General features: G+C 42.0%; 1 long non-coding RNA gene across 1 annotated transcript; it reads left to right on the plus strand.

Moving 5' to 3' along the window:
* Window positions 1-2,483: 2,483 nt before the first annotated feature.
* On the plus strand, window positions 2,484-2,852 carry LOC141203919 (uncharacterized). Its single transcript, XR_012274902.1, has 3 exons — window positions 2,484-2,539; window positions 2,613-2,707; window positions 2,807-2,852. It is a non-coding gene; the product is annotated as an uncharacterized lncRNA (long non-coding RNA).
* The last annotated feature ends 14,232 nt before the right edge of the window (window positions 2,853-17,084 follow it).

Raw genomic sequence — 17,084 nt, forward strand, 5'->3', positions numbered from 1 at the left:
GCTACTCACTATCAAAGGCAGCAAATTTTTGGACAGGGAACCACTAAGTGTCCATAGTAGATGTACTGGATAAAATAACCTATGGTTTAAAATTCGCGCTAGTGGTAGTGAATGAAGGATTTCGGGAGAGTAAATAACTAAAATGTACTTTATTGATACAGGTGTTTAAAAAGATTTTTTCTAAAAAGCTAAAATAGACAATATAAGAGATTGGTAAAAATGAGTAAATAAATAAATAAATATGGTTCTGAATTAATGGATAGAACGGCTTTCCATAGAGTCTTGAGGTAGTCGATGCTTGGGAGGCAGAAGGGTGGACCTGGTAAAAGAGGAACCGTGTTACGGTATAGTAGTATGGTGTGGTATTACGGTACTTAGAGTATCGATTCTTGGTAGGTTTGGTATTTGTATGGGTTACCTGTTATGATTAGTCTGTATCTCCTTGTGGCAACCCTGAGGGCCTTTTGACGGTGGACTCTAGTGTCAGTAGGAGGCTTCACATACTCTAGATACCTGAGGTGCAGGAAAAGTACATTAGAACTTAGGAGTAATTGACTAGAGGTTACTAGTGGGAGTTGTACTTTACCTGCTGTTGTTGTGGCAATCGGTGGGCAACAAGAACAGAGACGTGCGGATGTGTTTCTTGGACCGTGATCCACAGGGAGCCACCTATAGAGGTGGACGGGTCCGGGATGGTTATCTGAAAAGGGGGCTCGAGGTCCTAAGGTCGTAGAAGAAATAGGTTTGATATTGTAGGTACTTGGTTCTCAGGTGGTACGATAAGATTAGGACTTACCCTAAGGTAGATAAGTTCTATTTGGGTTTAATAATCATAGTTGTCCTTATAAGAGATGCAGCAGGTGGGTCTGGTTTGTCCCTGTCCCTGTAGGAGAGGTGCAGCAAGGTGCTTCTGGCGGTACTGACGATGTAACGTCTATGTTGTACCCTTTGTCCTGTTTGAGAATTTAAGGGAGGGTTAGTGTTAGAGGTATAGTGGAATAAGTCTGCAGTTACTATGCTTATTATTTACCTTATTTCATATATTGCAGACATAAGAGGACAGGTGCATCAGGTGTTCCGGTGGTACGGAAGGTGCAGCAGGAGGCTCTGGATGAATTATGCAGCAATAGTTCTATAGCAGGAGGCTCTGATCCTGGATACCAATTAGGTACAGTAGGAGGCTCTGACTGGGTGATCAGTCGGTCAGGCAGTAGTCAGAAAATGCTGTCACGATGTAGCAGAAGGCTATGGTTGCAAGGTGAGTATAGGGCAGACCGCGTGGTCTGTGAGTCTGCCAAGGATAGAATAGTGAAAGTTAGGGTATCTGCTCCTGGCAGTTTCGTGTGATAGCAAGCGGTGGGGGCCGAGGCCCGAGATTACTTACAGTCTGCAGTCCTGCGATATGTCAACAGGTGATGGAGCCCGGAGCGAGAGCGGAGTCCCGGCCGGTGACCGCCGCAGCTCGCGTGCTTCCGGGTAGGCAGAGCGGGAGAGAGAGAGAGAGAGGGGGGAGAGAGAGAAGGCGCGCTTTCGATTGAAAGTGCGCGAGAGGGGCAGAGTGACGCGCTGTCACGTGGTAAGCGGCGTGCACTCAGTACGGAGGCCTGTAGGTGCCTTCTCAGCTGGGTCAAAGACGTTCCAACGCGTTTCGACAGCTACGGCTGTCTTCATCAGGGATAGTCTGGCCCAGTGGGTGGTGTCCTTTATATACCTGAGGGTGCTGACGTCATGGCAGCTGTCAATCATTAAAGGCAAACAATTCTATTTCACTGTTGAGTCCCCGTGGTCTCAACGTGTTTAATTTAAAGATCCATTCACTTTCTTTTTTTGGCAGACTCACAGACCACGCGGTCTGCCCTATACTCACCTTGCAACCATAGCCTTCTGCTACATCGTGACAGCATTTTCTGACTACTGCCTGACCGACTGATCACCCAGTCAGAGCCTCCTACTGTACCTAATTGGTATCCAGGATCAGAGCCTCCTACTATAGAACTATTGCTGCATAATTCATCCAGAGCCTCCTGCTGCACCTTCCGTACCACCGGAACACCTGATGCACCTGTCCTCTTATGTCTGCAATATATGAAATAAGGTAAATAATAAGCATAGTAACTGCAGACTTATTCCACTATACCTCTAACACTAACCCTCCCTTAAATTCTCAAACAGGACAAAGGGTACAACATAGACGCCACATCGTCAGTACCGCCAGAAGCACCTTGCTGCACCTCTCCTACAGGGACAGGGACAAACCAGACCCACCTGCTGCATCTCTTATAAGGACAACTATGATTATTAAACCCAAATAGAACTTATCTACCTTAGGGTAAGTCCTAATCTTATCGTACCACCTGAGAACCAAGTACCTACAATATCAAACCTATTTCTTCTACGACCTTAGGACCTCGAGCCCCCTTTTCAGATAACCATCCCGGACCAGTCAACCTCTATAGGTGGCTCCCTGTGGATCACGGTCCAAGAAACACATCCGCACGTCTCTGTTCTTGTTGCCCACCGATTGCCACAACAACAGCAGGTAAAGTACAACTCCCACTAGTAACCTCTAGTCAATTACTCCTAAGTTCTAATGTACTTTTCCTGCACCTCAGGTATCTAGAGTATGTGAAGCCTCCTACTGACACTAGAGTCCACCGTCAAAAGGCCCTCAGGGTTGCCACAAGGAGATACAGACTAATCATAACAGGTAACCCATACAAATACCAAACCTACCAAGAATCGATACTCTAAGTACCGTAATACCACACCATACTACTATACCGTAACACGGTTCCTCTTTTACCAGGTCCACCCTTCTGCCTCCCAAGCATCGACTACCTCAAGACTCTATGGAAAGCCGTTCTATCCATTAATTCAGAACCATATTTATTTATTTATTTACTCATTTTTACCAATCTCTTATATTGTCTATTTTAGCTTTTTAGAAAAAATCTTTTTAAACACCTGTATCAATAAAGTACATTTTAGTTATTTACTTTCCCGAAATCCTTCATTCACTACCACTAGGGCGAATTTTAAACCATAAAGTATTTATAATGGCCTCGGTATAAATCTGTCCACATTGAGTGTGGGCTTTATCTATGAACTATGATAGCGTTATGGCGAGCAAGAGAAGTTTATTTCCACTATGGTTTCCATAGCTGCCATGTCCCCATCCTTTATGGTAAGTATCCAGGCTCAAATCTGCCTGAGCGAGATTTTACTGCTTTTTAGGCTCTGTTCACATCTACACTACAATGGGGAAAAAAAGTATTTAGTCAGCCACCAATTGTGCAAGTTCTCCCACTTTAAAAGACGAGCGAGGCTTGTAATTGACATCATAGGTCGACCTCAACTATCAGAGACAAAATGAGAAAACAAATCCTGAAAATCACATTGTCTGATTTGGAAAGAATTTTTTTTCCGATTTTGGTGGAAAATAAGTATTTAGTCAATTACAAACAAGCAAGATTTCTGCCTCTCACAGACCTGTAAGTTCTTCTTTAAGAGGCTCCTCTTTCCTCCACTCATTACCTGTAGTACTGGCTCCTCAATCCCCCACTCATTACCTGTAGTACTGGCTCCTCAATCCCCCACTCATTACCTGTAGTACTGGCTCCTCTGTCCTCCACTCATTACCTGTAGTACTGGCTCCTCTGTCCTCCACTCATTACCTGTAGTACTGGCTCCTCTGTCCTCCACTCATTACCTGTAGTACTGGCTCCTCTTTCCTCCACTCATTACCTGTAGTACTGGCTCCTCTGTCCTCCACTCATTACCTGTAGTACTGGCTCCTCTGTCCTCCACTCATTACCTGTAGTACTGGCTCCTCTGTCCTCCACTCATTACCTGTAGTACTGGCTCCTCTGTCCTCCACTCATTACCTGTAGTACTGGCTCCTCTGTCCTCCACTCATTACCTGTAGTACTGGCTCCTCTTTCCTCCACTCATTACCTGTAGTACTGGCTCCTCTGTCCTCCACTCATTACCTGTAGTACTGGCTCCTCTGTCCTCCACTCATTACCTGTAGTACTGGCTCCTCTGTCCTCCACTCATTACCTGTAGTACTGGCTCCTCTGTCCTCCACTCATTACCTGTAGTACTGGCTCCTCTGTCCTCCACTCATTACCTGTAGTACTGGCTCCTCTTTCCTCCACTCATTACCTGTAGTACTGGCTCCTCTTTCCTCCACTCATTACCTGTAGTACTGGCTCCTCTTTCCTCCACTCATTACCTGTAGTACTGGCTCCTGTTTGAACTTGTTATCAGTATAAAAGACGCCTGTCCGCAACCTCAAACAGTCACACTCCAAACTCCACTATGGTGAAGACCAAAGAGCTGTCGAAGGACACCAAAAACAAAATTGTAGCCCTGCACCAGGCTGACTAAATACTTTTTTTCCACCACTATGTTGTGATTTCCATATTTTTGTTCTATGATAAAAAAAGAAAAGATGAAGATAACGGAAGCGCCGGACCCCCTGTATATCGGACACTGAGGTTTGTCTACTGTCCACTGGAACATCCAATATTTTACTGGACAGAATGGTGCAGCATGCTGCTATACATGCATCTCTTGGGGCCGACTGTGCAGTGAATATTGTGTGACAAGGAGCAAGGACCTAGTAGGAATTTGCCTCAAGTTCTAAAATGGTTTGAAACCACTTTAATAAAGTCTGATGGTTACAGGTCTATATATTGCACAGTTTTATTATTTAAAAATACTTAGTTTAACCACAGATTTCATCTCTAAGAAACAAGTTCAATGGCATTTACCATATGGCGTTTAGATTTGTGTCAGGGGTTTCTCACTTACAGAATACAAGCTGACACTTTCTCATCATGTCCTTTTGCTACAAATAGGGCAATGTAATAAGGAGCATCTGACAGATACAGCAAATCTTCCTAAGAGTGAATTAAAAAACGACTGGCATTTATATGGAACATATTCAATACAAGCCATGTATAAAAATGATGATATACAGTACAGACCAAAAGTTTGGACACACCTTCTCATTTAAAGATTTTTCTGTATTTTCCCGACTATGAAAATTGTACATTCACACTGAAGGCATCAAAACTATGAATTAAGACATGTGGAATTATATACTTAACAACACATGTGTTAATTCATAGTTTTGATGCCTTCAGTGTGAATGTACAATTTTCATAGTCAGGAAAATACAGAAAAATCTTTAAATGAGAAGGTGTGTCCAAACTTTTGGTCTGTACTGTATATGCTTATATAGAATATACTAAATAAAGCTATTGGTCAGTTACTGGTCACATGGCCAGCCGTGCGGCCAGGCCAAGTGTGTATATAATATTTGAACGGAAGTTGACAGTTGAGAGTGACAGTTGGAGTTGACTTGCGACGGTGGAGGAGATATCTGCCAACCCTGAACTGAGTAGCAAAAATATGGAGATGAATGAAGACAGAGGACAACCGAGGAAGGGAAAGAAGAGGACAAATGCCACATTGATCTCATCAAATGAAGATAAGAAGACATCGAATAACAGCAGCCAAGAGAGGAAGAAGAGAAGGACAAGCTCAAGGCCAGCTGAGAAGATGTCTTCCAATCTGAAGATGAATCAAGTGGATGAAGAGAGGAAAAAAAGTGCCAAGAAGAGAAAACACACCATAAACTCTTCAGGAGAAAAAAATCCGCTGCCCAAAAGAGCCAAAGGGGTCCTGAAAACAGAAGACCAGCAGGGACTCCAGAGAGGCTCAGGTAGATTAATACATACATTTATGTGTTTTTTTTTAAAACAAGTCATACCTACCATTGTGGAGGGTTTTCTTCACTATTTAGTGAGCAGACTATTTTGGGCCCTATTCTAATTTTTATTTTTTTGGGGTTTTTTTTCATTGTAGAACATCAAAAGGCATGACTTTTTTATATCTTCATTGACACAGTTATAAAAGACTTACTTCGTCTGGGACAAATTGTATTTTTAAGTCATAATTTGGGATACTGTATATTTAATGCATTGATTTCATTTACATTTAAAGAACTTCTTGAGGGAAATCTAAAAAAACAGTTGCAATTCTGTCATTTATTCTTTTTTTTCATCATTCACTTTACAATATACATTACAAATCTCAAGATAATGTTACTCTCTGGGTCAATGATGTATTCAGCTGATATCTATGGAAATCGAGGTCTGGGGGTGGGCTGCTTATATGTGGTGCACAATAAAGCATTGAAAATCGGTCCGGTGAGGCCTTGGACTCTTGTGTCTTTATTATCTGGGTCAGGACAATTATGGTGATTCCAACTTAATAAAGTTTATTGAAGTTCTACTGTTATTGCCATAAAAACACAAACACTTTAAACAATTATTTTTTTCTGCCATCATATTTCAAGACTAATAACAGTCTTTTATTTTTCCAGTGACAGTGGCGTCCATTGGTCACCAAAGAATGTGGTTGTGGAGTGCTGATGGGATGTCATGGCAGCCGGGGGACAGATCATTATCCCCATGGCTGCCATATTGGTACCCCGGTGAAGCCCCGTCAATGGCTGGGGTTCATAGGAGACAGTGATTTAGCTAAATATTACATTACAAGACAAAAAATAAATAAATTATATATATATAAATATTTATAGTTGTGTGCACAGTATATATATATATATATATATATATATATATATATATATATATATATGCATATACATATATATGTCTTTATTTTATTGGAAAAGATGGGGTGATATGAATTTTCATGTTTTTTTTTATTGTTACTGTATACATGTGGTATTGCTGCAACCATTAAAGTCAATTAAGTCCAATTAATGTGGTATGCTGCCAGTATTCATTACTATTTTAATGGTGGATGTGTGATACTAAGACCCCAATGATTGTAAGAATGGGGGTTCAATGAATCTTTTCCCAATAGACAATGAACTACTATTCTAAAACTTGGGTGCGTGACCCAGCAGACACCCACCTCAGACTTTAAAGGATATTAGAAGATTATTTTTTTTATTCCAAATGCTTGGCTGCTATAACAATGATAAATGAAGCTGTCCTCCTCATCCTCCTCATCCTCCTCATCCTTCCTAGGTTGGGCAATGTCTCTCCGCTGTCTCGGTCCCTGGTCTTTGGTGGCAGATTATAGCAGAAGCATCATGACCACAGTGCACATTATGGCAGCAGCCAATCATAGGGTTCAGCAATGATGTTGATACAGTCATCACAATACCACTGAGCCCAGCGATTGGCTGCAGCGGTCAGATATGCTGGAGTTGTGAAGTTATCCCTGTAGCCTATCAACTTTAAAGAGTGGATGAGAATAGCTTTTTTAATATTTTTATAGTGGGAAAGTATATGGAATAAAATAAATAATGTCTTTGGTATGAAAACTCCTTAATGTCTAATAAAAATGTGGTAAGGTCTATTCACAGTCCAGGTTTTGTCATGATTTTGATTGAGGTTTGGGAGTTTTATTGGGCTAAATGGGCCTGAATTATTTTGTGTTATTGGCATTTTTTGAGCCTCACTATTAAGGGTCTAGAAAAGGGGTTGATATAAAGTAAAGAAGTGTGGCTTAGTGTTCAACAGGTCTAGCAAGATCAAAATGTATCATACAGCATAGATGGGATAGGTCATCAATATAATATAGGTGAGGGACTGCCACCCAGCCCCCACTGATAGTCTGTTATCCGCCATTGGCAGGATGTAAATAGTGTATGGAGCAGAATAGCACAGCGCTGGACATTGTGTAGTGGCCGCTGCCAGGAACTGCAGATAGGTTTCTAGTGAAGTGACTAGGAGCTGATCGGCAGTACCCCACAGCAGCCATTAAACAATGTCCACTGTGCACATCTAGCTGGTGGCAACTCACATACCAAATGATCGTGGTGGTGCTGGGAGTCCGAGACCGATCACCAACCCCTTGAACATATGGCCTGAACATACAATCCATAAGTGAACATGGGCTATTTATTTTTTAAAGCACATTCTGACATATGCTGATTAAAATACAGGGATGGAAAACCTCTTTATGGTAAGTTTAAGACCTTAAAAAGTTTATCCCAAGAACAATTGAACATTTTAATCAATAGATCATGAAAAACGAAGCAGTTGCACAATTGGATATATTTAAAAAAAAATCATATTGTTGAGATAAACTTATAAATGCGCCCCTCATGTATACCGTGTATCTAGCTTTGCCCAAGTATGTAACATAGCAACATACAGTAGTAACATCGTTTTTAAAACCCCTTTACAACCTATGACGTCTTAGTACGTCATAGGCTACCTCCCCCGGTTCAGTGAGGGCTCCGGCGCTGAGCCCGCACTGAACCGAGCACATGTCAGCTGATTCTTACAGCTGACATGTGCCCAATTCTGCTATATGCAGGGGATCTGCTGATCCCCTGTATGTTGCAGAGGCGATCGGATAGTTGCTGCTTCTAGTCTCCTATGGAGACTATAGAAGCATGCAAAAAGTGAAAAAAAAGTTTTTAAAAATATAAAAAAAATTAAAAAAATATAAAAGTTTAAATCACCCCCCTTTCGCCCCATTCAAAATAAAATATTAAAAAAAAACCCTACATACACATATTTGGTATCGCCGCATTCAGAATCGCCCGATCTATCAATATAAAAAAAGAATTAATCTGAACGGTAAACGGCGTAATGATAAAAAAAATTCTAAACGCCAGAATTACGTTTTTTGGTTGCTGCAAAATTGCAATAAAATGCAATAACAGGCGATCAAAACATCAGATCTACCCCAAAATGTTATCAATAAATACGTCAGTCCAGCGCGCAAAAAATAAGCCCTCACCCAGCCCCAGATCCCGAAAAATTTAGATGCTACAGGTCTTAGAAAATTGCGCTATTTTTTTTTTTTTCAAAATTTTGGAATTTTTTTCACCACTTAAATATAAAAGAACCTATACATGTTTGGTGTCTACGAACTCGTAATGACCTGGAGAATAATGATGGCAGGTCAGTTTTAGCATTCAGTGAACGTGGTAAAAAAACAAAAAAAAAACAACTGTGGTATTGCACTTTTTTTGCAATTTCACCGCACTTGGAATTTTTTTCCCGTTTTCTCGTACACGATATGGTAAAAGTAGTAATGGCGTTGAAAAGTAAAACTCGTCCAGCAAAAAATAAGCCCTCATATGGCCATATTGACCAAAAAATAAAAACGCTATGGCTCTGGGAACAAGGGGAGCAAAAAACGAAAATGCAAAAACGACAAAACCCAAGGTTGCGAAAGGGTTAAGGTTGAAGGAAGACTAAGTTCATCTAGTTCAACCCATAGCCTAACATTTTAATCCAGAGGAAGGCAAAAAAAAAACCATGTGGCAAACACTAAGCTCCACATTGGGGAAAAAAATTTCTTCCCGACTCCATACGACAATCAGACTAGTTCCCTGGATCAACGCCCTATCAAGGAATCTAGTATTTATAACCTGTAATATTATACTTTTCAAGAAAGGCATCCAGGCCCTTCTTAAATTTTAGTAGTGAATCCCTCATTACAACATCATGCGGCAGAGAGTTCCATAGTCTCACTGCTCTTACAGTAAAGAATCCCCGTCTGTGATTATGATTAAACCTTCTTTCCTCCAGACGTAGAAGATGCCCCCTTGTCCCCGTCTCAGGCCTCAGAGTAAAAAGATCAGTAGAAAGGTCTTTGTACTGTCCCCTCATATACTTGTACATAGTAATAAGATCACCCCTAAGCCTTCTTTTTTCCACAGTAAATAACCCCAAGTGTAATAAGTGTAATTACTAATAACCTGTCTTGGTATTGCAGACCCCCCAGTCCTCTAATAACCTGTCTTGGTATTGCAGACCCCCCAGTCCTCTAATAACCTGTCTTGGTATTGCAGACCCCCCAGTCCTCTAATAACCTTGGTCACTCTTCTCTACACCCGCTCTATGTCATTCTTATACACCGGACACCAGAACTGTACACAGTATTCTAAGTGTGGTGGCACTAATGACTTGTATAGAGGTAAAATTATGTTCTCCTCATGAGCATCTATGCCTCTTTTAATGCATCCCATTATTTTATTTGCCTTTGTAGCAGCTGCCTGACACTGGCCATCAAACGTGAGCTTGTCGTCCACCAATACACCCAGGTCTTTTTCAGTGACAGTTTTGCCCAGTGTTTTACAATTAAGCATATAATTATACATTTTATTTCCTCTACATTTATCCCCATTAAAGCTCATTTGCCATTTATCAGCCCAAGCTTCTAGTTTACATACTGTACATTGTGAAAATGTTTGGACCCCTTGAACTTTTCTACCTTTTGCCACATTTCTGGCTTCAAACATAAAGATATAAAATTCAAATTTTTTTCGGAAGAATCAACAACAAGTGGGACACAATCGTGAAATGGAACAAAATTTATTGGATATTTTAAACTTTTTTAACAAATTAAAAACTGAAAAGTGGGGCGTGCAATATTATTCGACCCCCTTGAGTTAATACTTTGTAGCGCCACCTTTTGCTGCGATTACAGCTGCAAGTCGCTTGGGGAATGTCTCTATCAGTTTTGCACATCGAGAGGCTGAAATTCTTGCCCATACTTCCTTGCAAAACAGCTCGAGCTCATTGGGGTTGGATGGAGGGCGTTTGTGAACAGCAGTTTTCAGCTCTTTCCAAGATTCTCGTTTGGATTCAGGTCTGGACTTTGACTTGGCCATTCTAACACCTGGATACGTTTATTTTTGAACCATTCCATTGTAGATTTTGCTTTATGTTTGGGATCATTGTCTTGTTGGAAGATAAATCTCCGTCCCAGTCTCAGGTCTTTTGCAGACTCCAACAGGTTTTCTTTCAGAATGGTCCTGTATTTGGCGCCGTCCATCTTCCCATCAATTTTAACCATCTTCCCTGTCCCTGCTGAAGAAAAGCAGGCCCAAACCATGATGCTGCCACCACCATGTTTGACAGTGGGGAGGGTGTTTTGAGGGTAATGAGCTGTGTTGCTTTTACGCCAAACATATCGTTTTGCATTGTGGCCAAAAGGTTCGATTTTGGTTTCATCTGACCGACCACCTTATTCCACATGTTTGCTGTGTCTCCCAGGTGGCTTGTGGCAAACTTCAAACGAGACTTTTTATGGATATCTTAGAGAAATGGCTTTCTTCTTGCCACTCTTCCATAAAGGCCAGATTTGTGCAGTGTACGACTGATTGTTATCCTATGGACAGACTCTCCCACCTCAGCTGTAGATCTCTGCAGTTCATCCAGAGTGATCATGGGCCTTTTGGCTGCATGTCTGATCAGTCTTCTCCTTGTTCGAGATGAAAGTTTAGAGGGACGGCCGGGTCTTGGTAGATTTGCAGTGGTCTGATACTCCTTCCATTTCAATATGATCGCTTGTACAGTGCTCCTTGAGATATTTAAAGCTTGGAAAATCTTTTTGTATCCAAATCCGGCTTTAAACTTCGCCACAACAATATGTCGGACCTGCCTGGTGGGTTCCTTGGTCTTCATGATGCTCTCTGCACTTGAAACAGAAGCCTGAGACTATCACAGAGCAGGTGCATTTATACGGAGACTTGATTACACACAGGTGGATTCTATTTATCATTACCAGTCATTTAGGACAACATTGGATCATTCGGAGACCCTCACTGAAATTCTGGAGTGAGTTTGCTGCACTGAAAGTAAAGGGGCCTAATTATATTGCACGCCCCACTTTTCAGTTTGTAATTTTTTTTTTAGAAAGTTTAAAATATCCAATAAATTTTGTTCCACTTCACGATTGTGTCCCACTTGTTGTTGATTCTTCCCCAAAAAATTAGAATTTTATATCTTTATGTTTGAAGCAAGAAATGTGGCAAAAGGTAGAAAAGTTCAAGGGGGGCAAATACTTTCACAATGCACTGTAGATCCTCCTGTAATATAAAATTGTCCTCCTCTGTATTGATTACCTTGCAGAGTTTAGTGTCATCTGCAAATATTGAAATACTACTCTGTATGCCCCCTACAAGGTCATTAATAAATATGTTAAAAGAAGCAGGCCCAATACTGACCCCTGTGGTACCCCACTGTTAACTGAGACCCAGTCTGAGTGTGTTCCATTAATAACCACCCTTTGTTTCCTATCATTGAGCCAGTTCTTAACCCACATACATATATTTTCCCCTATCCCCATTGTTCTCATTTTATGTATCAACCTTTTGTATGGAACCGTATCAAAAGCTTTTGAAAAGTCAATATACACAACATCCACTGCATTTCCTTGGTCCAGTCTGGAACTTAAAGTAAATCTTCATAAAAGCTGATCAGATTAGTCTGACAGGAATGGGGTAAACCCATGTTGATATTGGGTCATAAGGTTATTCTTCTTCAGGTACTCTAGTATAGCATCTCTTAGGAAACCCTCCAGGATTTTACCCACAGTAGAGGTTAAGCTTACCGGCCTATAATTTCCAAGTTCGGTTTTTGTCCCCTTTTTGAATATTGGCACCACATTTGCTATACGCCAGTCCTGTGGTACAGACCCTGTTATTATGGAATCTTTAAAAATTAAAAATAATGGTCTATCTATGACGTTACTTAATTCCTGCAGTACTCGTGGGTATATCCCATCCGGGCCCGGGGATTTGTCAACTTTAGTGGTTTTTAGACGCCGCCATACTTACTGCTGGGTTAAGCAAGTGACATTTAATGGAGAATTTTTGTCATCACTAATCATGTTTTCTGTCATGCAATTTTCTTGGGCAAATGCTGTTGAAAAAAAAATCATTTAGCATATTGGCTTTTTCCTCATCCTCATGCACCATTTCACCCAGACTATTTTTAAGGGGGCCAAGACTATCATTTTTTAGTTTTTTACTATTTATGTAGTTAAAGAATATTTTGGGATTATTTTTACTTTCTCTGGCAATGTGTCTCTCTGTCTCAATCTTTGCTGCCTTGATTTTGTTTTTTACAGAATTTATTTAATTTTCTGTATTTATTTAATGCCTCATCACTACCCACTTGCTTTAGTTCTCTAAATGCTTTTTTTTTGTCACTTATTGCGCCCCTTACAGCTTTATTTAGCCATAGTGGTTTCCTCCTATTTCTAGCATGTTTATTCCCATAGGGTATATATTGTGCACACGTCCTATTCAGGATGCTAATAAATGTCTCCCATTTGCTTTGTGTAGCTTTATGTCTCAGGATATCGTCCTAGTTTATTGCACTAAGATCATCTCTCAACCGTTGAAAATTTGCCTTCCTGAAGTTTAGTGTCCTTGTAACCCTTCTACTACATATCGTATTAAAGGATACATGAAAACTTATTATTTTGTGATCACTATTACCCAAGTGACCCCCAACTCGTATATTTGATATGCGGTCTGGCCTGTTGGTTAGTATTAGGTCTAGCAGTGCCCCTCTTCTTATTGGGTCCTGAACCAGTTGTAAAAGGTAATTGTCTCTCATAGTTGTCAAAAAGCTATTACCTTTGCTGGAACTACAGGTTTCTGTTCCCCAATGTATTTCAGGGTAGTTGAAGTCCCCCATAATAATGACTTCTCTTTGAGTCACTGCTTCATCTATTTGCTTTATGAGGATATTCTCCGCTACTTCCATTATTTTTGGAGACTTATAACAAACCCCTATCAGTAATTTATTATTTTTTCCCCCTCCCCTTATCGCCACCCATAGGGACTCTGCATTTTCATTAGACTCACATATATGCTCACGCAAGATGGGTTTTAAGGATGATTTTACATATAAACACCCCCCCCCCCCTTCACTTGTTTGTACGGTCATTTCTGAACAGACTATAGCCCTGTAAATTAACTGCCCAGTCATGGCTCTCATCCAGCCATGTCTCAGATATCCCCACCATGTCATAATTATTTTCCAACAAAATTAATTCTAATTCCTCCATTTTGTTGGTGAGGCTTCTGGTATTAGTGTACATGCATGTACATGTATCTCTCTGTACCTGTATTCCTTCCTACTATATTGACTGTTCTAAGCCCACCCCCAATTTCTTTATTTGTGCCCAGGTCACTATCTGCATTATCTTCCCCACCTATAAAATGAATACCCTCCCTCCCCAATCCCTAGTTTAAACACTCCTCCAACCTTCTAGCCATTTTCTCCCCCAGCACAGCTGCACCCTCCCCATTGAGGTGCAGCCAGTCCCTAGCGTAGAACCTGTAGCCACCTGAGAAGTTGGCCCAGTTCTCCAGGAACCCAAACCCCTCCTTCCTACACCAATTCCTGAGCCACTTATTTATCTCCCTAATCTTCCATTGCCTCTCTGGTGTGGCACGTGGTACAGGCAGTATATCAGAGAATACCACCTTGGGAGTCCTTGCTTTAAGCTTGCAGCCTAATTCCCTGAAATCATCTTTAAGGACCTTCCACCTACCTCTAACTTTGTCATTTGTGCCGTGTGTACCATGACCGCTGGGTCCTCACCAGCCCCTCTCAGTTATCTGTCAACCTGATCAGCGATGTGCCGGACTCAAGCGCCATGTACGCAGCACACTGTTCGACGATCCCTGTCTTTGTGACAGATTGCCCTATCTGTTCCCCTAATAATTGAGTCCCCCACTACCAGCACCTGCCTGGCCTGCCCTGCTCTCCTATTTCCCCCCTTACTGGAGCTGACATTCCTCCGGCTTTCAGAGGACATGCTTTGCTGCAGCAGTGCTACCCCTGTACCGACACCCCCCTCATCTGCCAACTTTGCAAACTTATTTGGGTGTGCCAGATCAGGACTACCTCCCTGGCACTCTTCCCTCTACCCCCCCCCCTTCTAACGGTCACCCAGCTAGCTGCCACACTGTCCTGCAGCTTCCTAATACCATCCTCCCCCACATCTACCCCAGTGAGCAGCTGTTCAGTGAGCAGCAGACTCCTTTCCATATTTTCAATGGATCTCAGTGTTGCCAGCTCCTCATTTAGATCCAGTATATGGGCTTCCAAACGCACAACATGCACACATCTCGCGCAGCAGTAAGCAACCCCGACCGGCTGTTCAAGGAATGCATACATGTGGCAAGATGTACACTGGATAGCATTGCCAATAATGGAGCTCATTTCCTAATGGGGATTGCACTAGACAGAAATGTTAAGTAAAAAGAAATGTAAAGAATTAAGAAAATACAGACAGCAATTCAGTCCAAATTCCTCCCTTCCAAACTCCCTGAATCCAAGTCACTGAAAAACAAGTCACACACTTTACTTCTGTTTGCACTTACGCTCCGTTCACACTCGCTAAGGAAGAAGATTTAAAGAGTTTTTTTTTCTTCCCTTTAGCAGCAATCCAACCTACAGCTCAATGCACTTCCAAAGGACTGGATGCCCCAACCAGCTGCCGCTTATAAACCCTTATTTATAACCCCTCACCCTTAATTAACCCCTTGTGAGTATAGCTACACCTCCGGATTTAAGTGCAATGTAGTTAACTCTTAAATACAGAGGTAGTAGAGATGCTGCAGTTGATGGTGGCACATACACAGCTTCTGGCAGGGATCTAGCTGCTTCTTTGTATGTTTATTCCTGTAGTCTGCCTCCATGCAGCCACTATCCTGGAGGCAGATACAGTTGAAAGCAATGATGGAAGAGGGAGCCGTGAGCTCTTTCTTCCATCCTTCTCCCTGTTCGTCTTAAGTTTCAGCCTAGCAGGCACAATGACGTCACTACATTGCGAGCGCTGTGCCGAGCAGTGCAGAGCTGTCAGACCACACGCTGCAGACACCGAAGCAGCAGGGGGACTGGGAGAGAGATTTATTTTTTGTGTGGGCCATCAAACTATATGGAAGGCTACTTGAGGGGCATCATACTACTTGGAGGGCTATGTGGGGTGCCAGCATACTATTATGAGGGCTATGTGAGGTCCACCATACTATTTGGAGGGCTATGTGGGGTGTGATCATACAATTTGAAGGGCTACGTGGCAGCCATTATACTATTTGGAGGGCAATCATATTATTTGGAGGGCTACTTGGAGGCTTATCATGCTATGGAGACTATGTGGGGACCATCATACTGTTTGGAGGGCTGAGTGGGGGCCACCATACTGTTTGGATGGCTGTGTGGGGCCATTATACTGTTTGGAGAGCTAGTGGGGGGGGGGCATTATAATGTTTACAGGCCATTATATAGTGTGGAGAGTTGTTTGGGGACCATCATACTGTGTGGAGGGTTGTGGGGGCCACTATACTGTATGGAGGGCCACTATACTGTGTGCAGGTCATCATAATGTGTGGAGGGCTGTGTCAGGGGCCATCATACTATGTGTGGGGGACAATGTGGGCCATCATACTGTGGTGGGGGCATTGTGAGGGTATCATACTTTGGGGGATGGGGTACTGTAGGGTCATCATACCATGTGTGTAGAGGAATTTACTGTGGGGGTATCTTACTGTGTTTGGGCGCACAATTGTTGGCATCATACTTTATGGTGGCCATGAAAAGGGTATCTTATTGCGTGGGAACACTAAGGGGCTTCAATAGGGGCAAAATTACTTTCTAAGGGCTGCAAAGTTGTAAAATATGCTCTTCTGTGACCCTGCTTAATTTTTATTTGTTTTGAGGGGAGGCGAGCAATTAGGACATCTGTCATGGGTTCCCATGATTTTAATGTACGCCCCTGTCCCTGCCTATTTGTTTAATCAAATTAGTGCCTGTATCTTTACACAGCTGTATCTGCTGTGTTCCTGTGAGCTCATCATGAATCAAACCAGTAAAGTATAAGCTCAGCAGACGAACCCCTAAACTGAGCACACAGCTTAGACCACGTCCCCACCTTCAGTATTTGGTCAGTATTTTACATCAGTATTTGTAAGTCAAAACCAGGAGTGGGAGAAAAATACAGAAGTGGTGAGGAGTTTCTATTATACTTTTCCTCTGATTGTTCCACTCTTGGTTTTGGCTTACAAATACTGGTGTAGAATACTGTCCAAATACTGAAGGTGTGAACGTGGCCTTATCGTTACAAAAAAAACTGAGCTATCACTCAGCCCTAGAGTGAACGACGTTAGTCTTCTCTCTGCTTATTCCTTTCATCTAAGGACTAACAGCATTGAACACTTACCTCATAGGCCCCTGATGAAGCCACCATGCGTGGCGACACGCGTTGGGCATTGA

This window comes from Phyllobates terribilis, unplaced genomic scaffold, assembly GCF_046119375.1.
Source record: "Phyllobates terribilis strain yellow unplaced genomic scaffold, ASM4611937v1 Scaffold_132__1_contigs__length_4960021, whole genome shotgun sequence".
Taxonomy (NCBI): Eukaryota; Metazoa; Chordata; class Amphibia; order Anura; family Dendrobatidae; genus Phyllobates; species Phyllobates terribilis.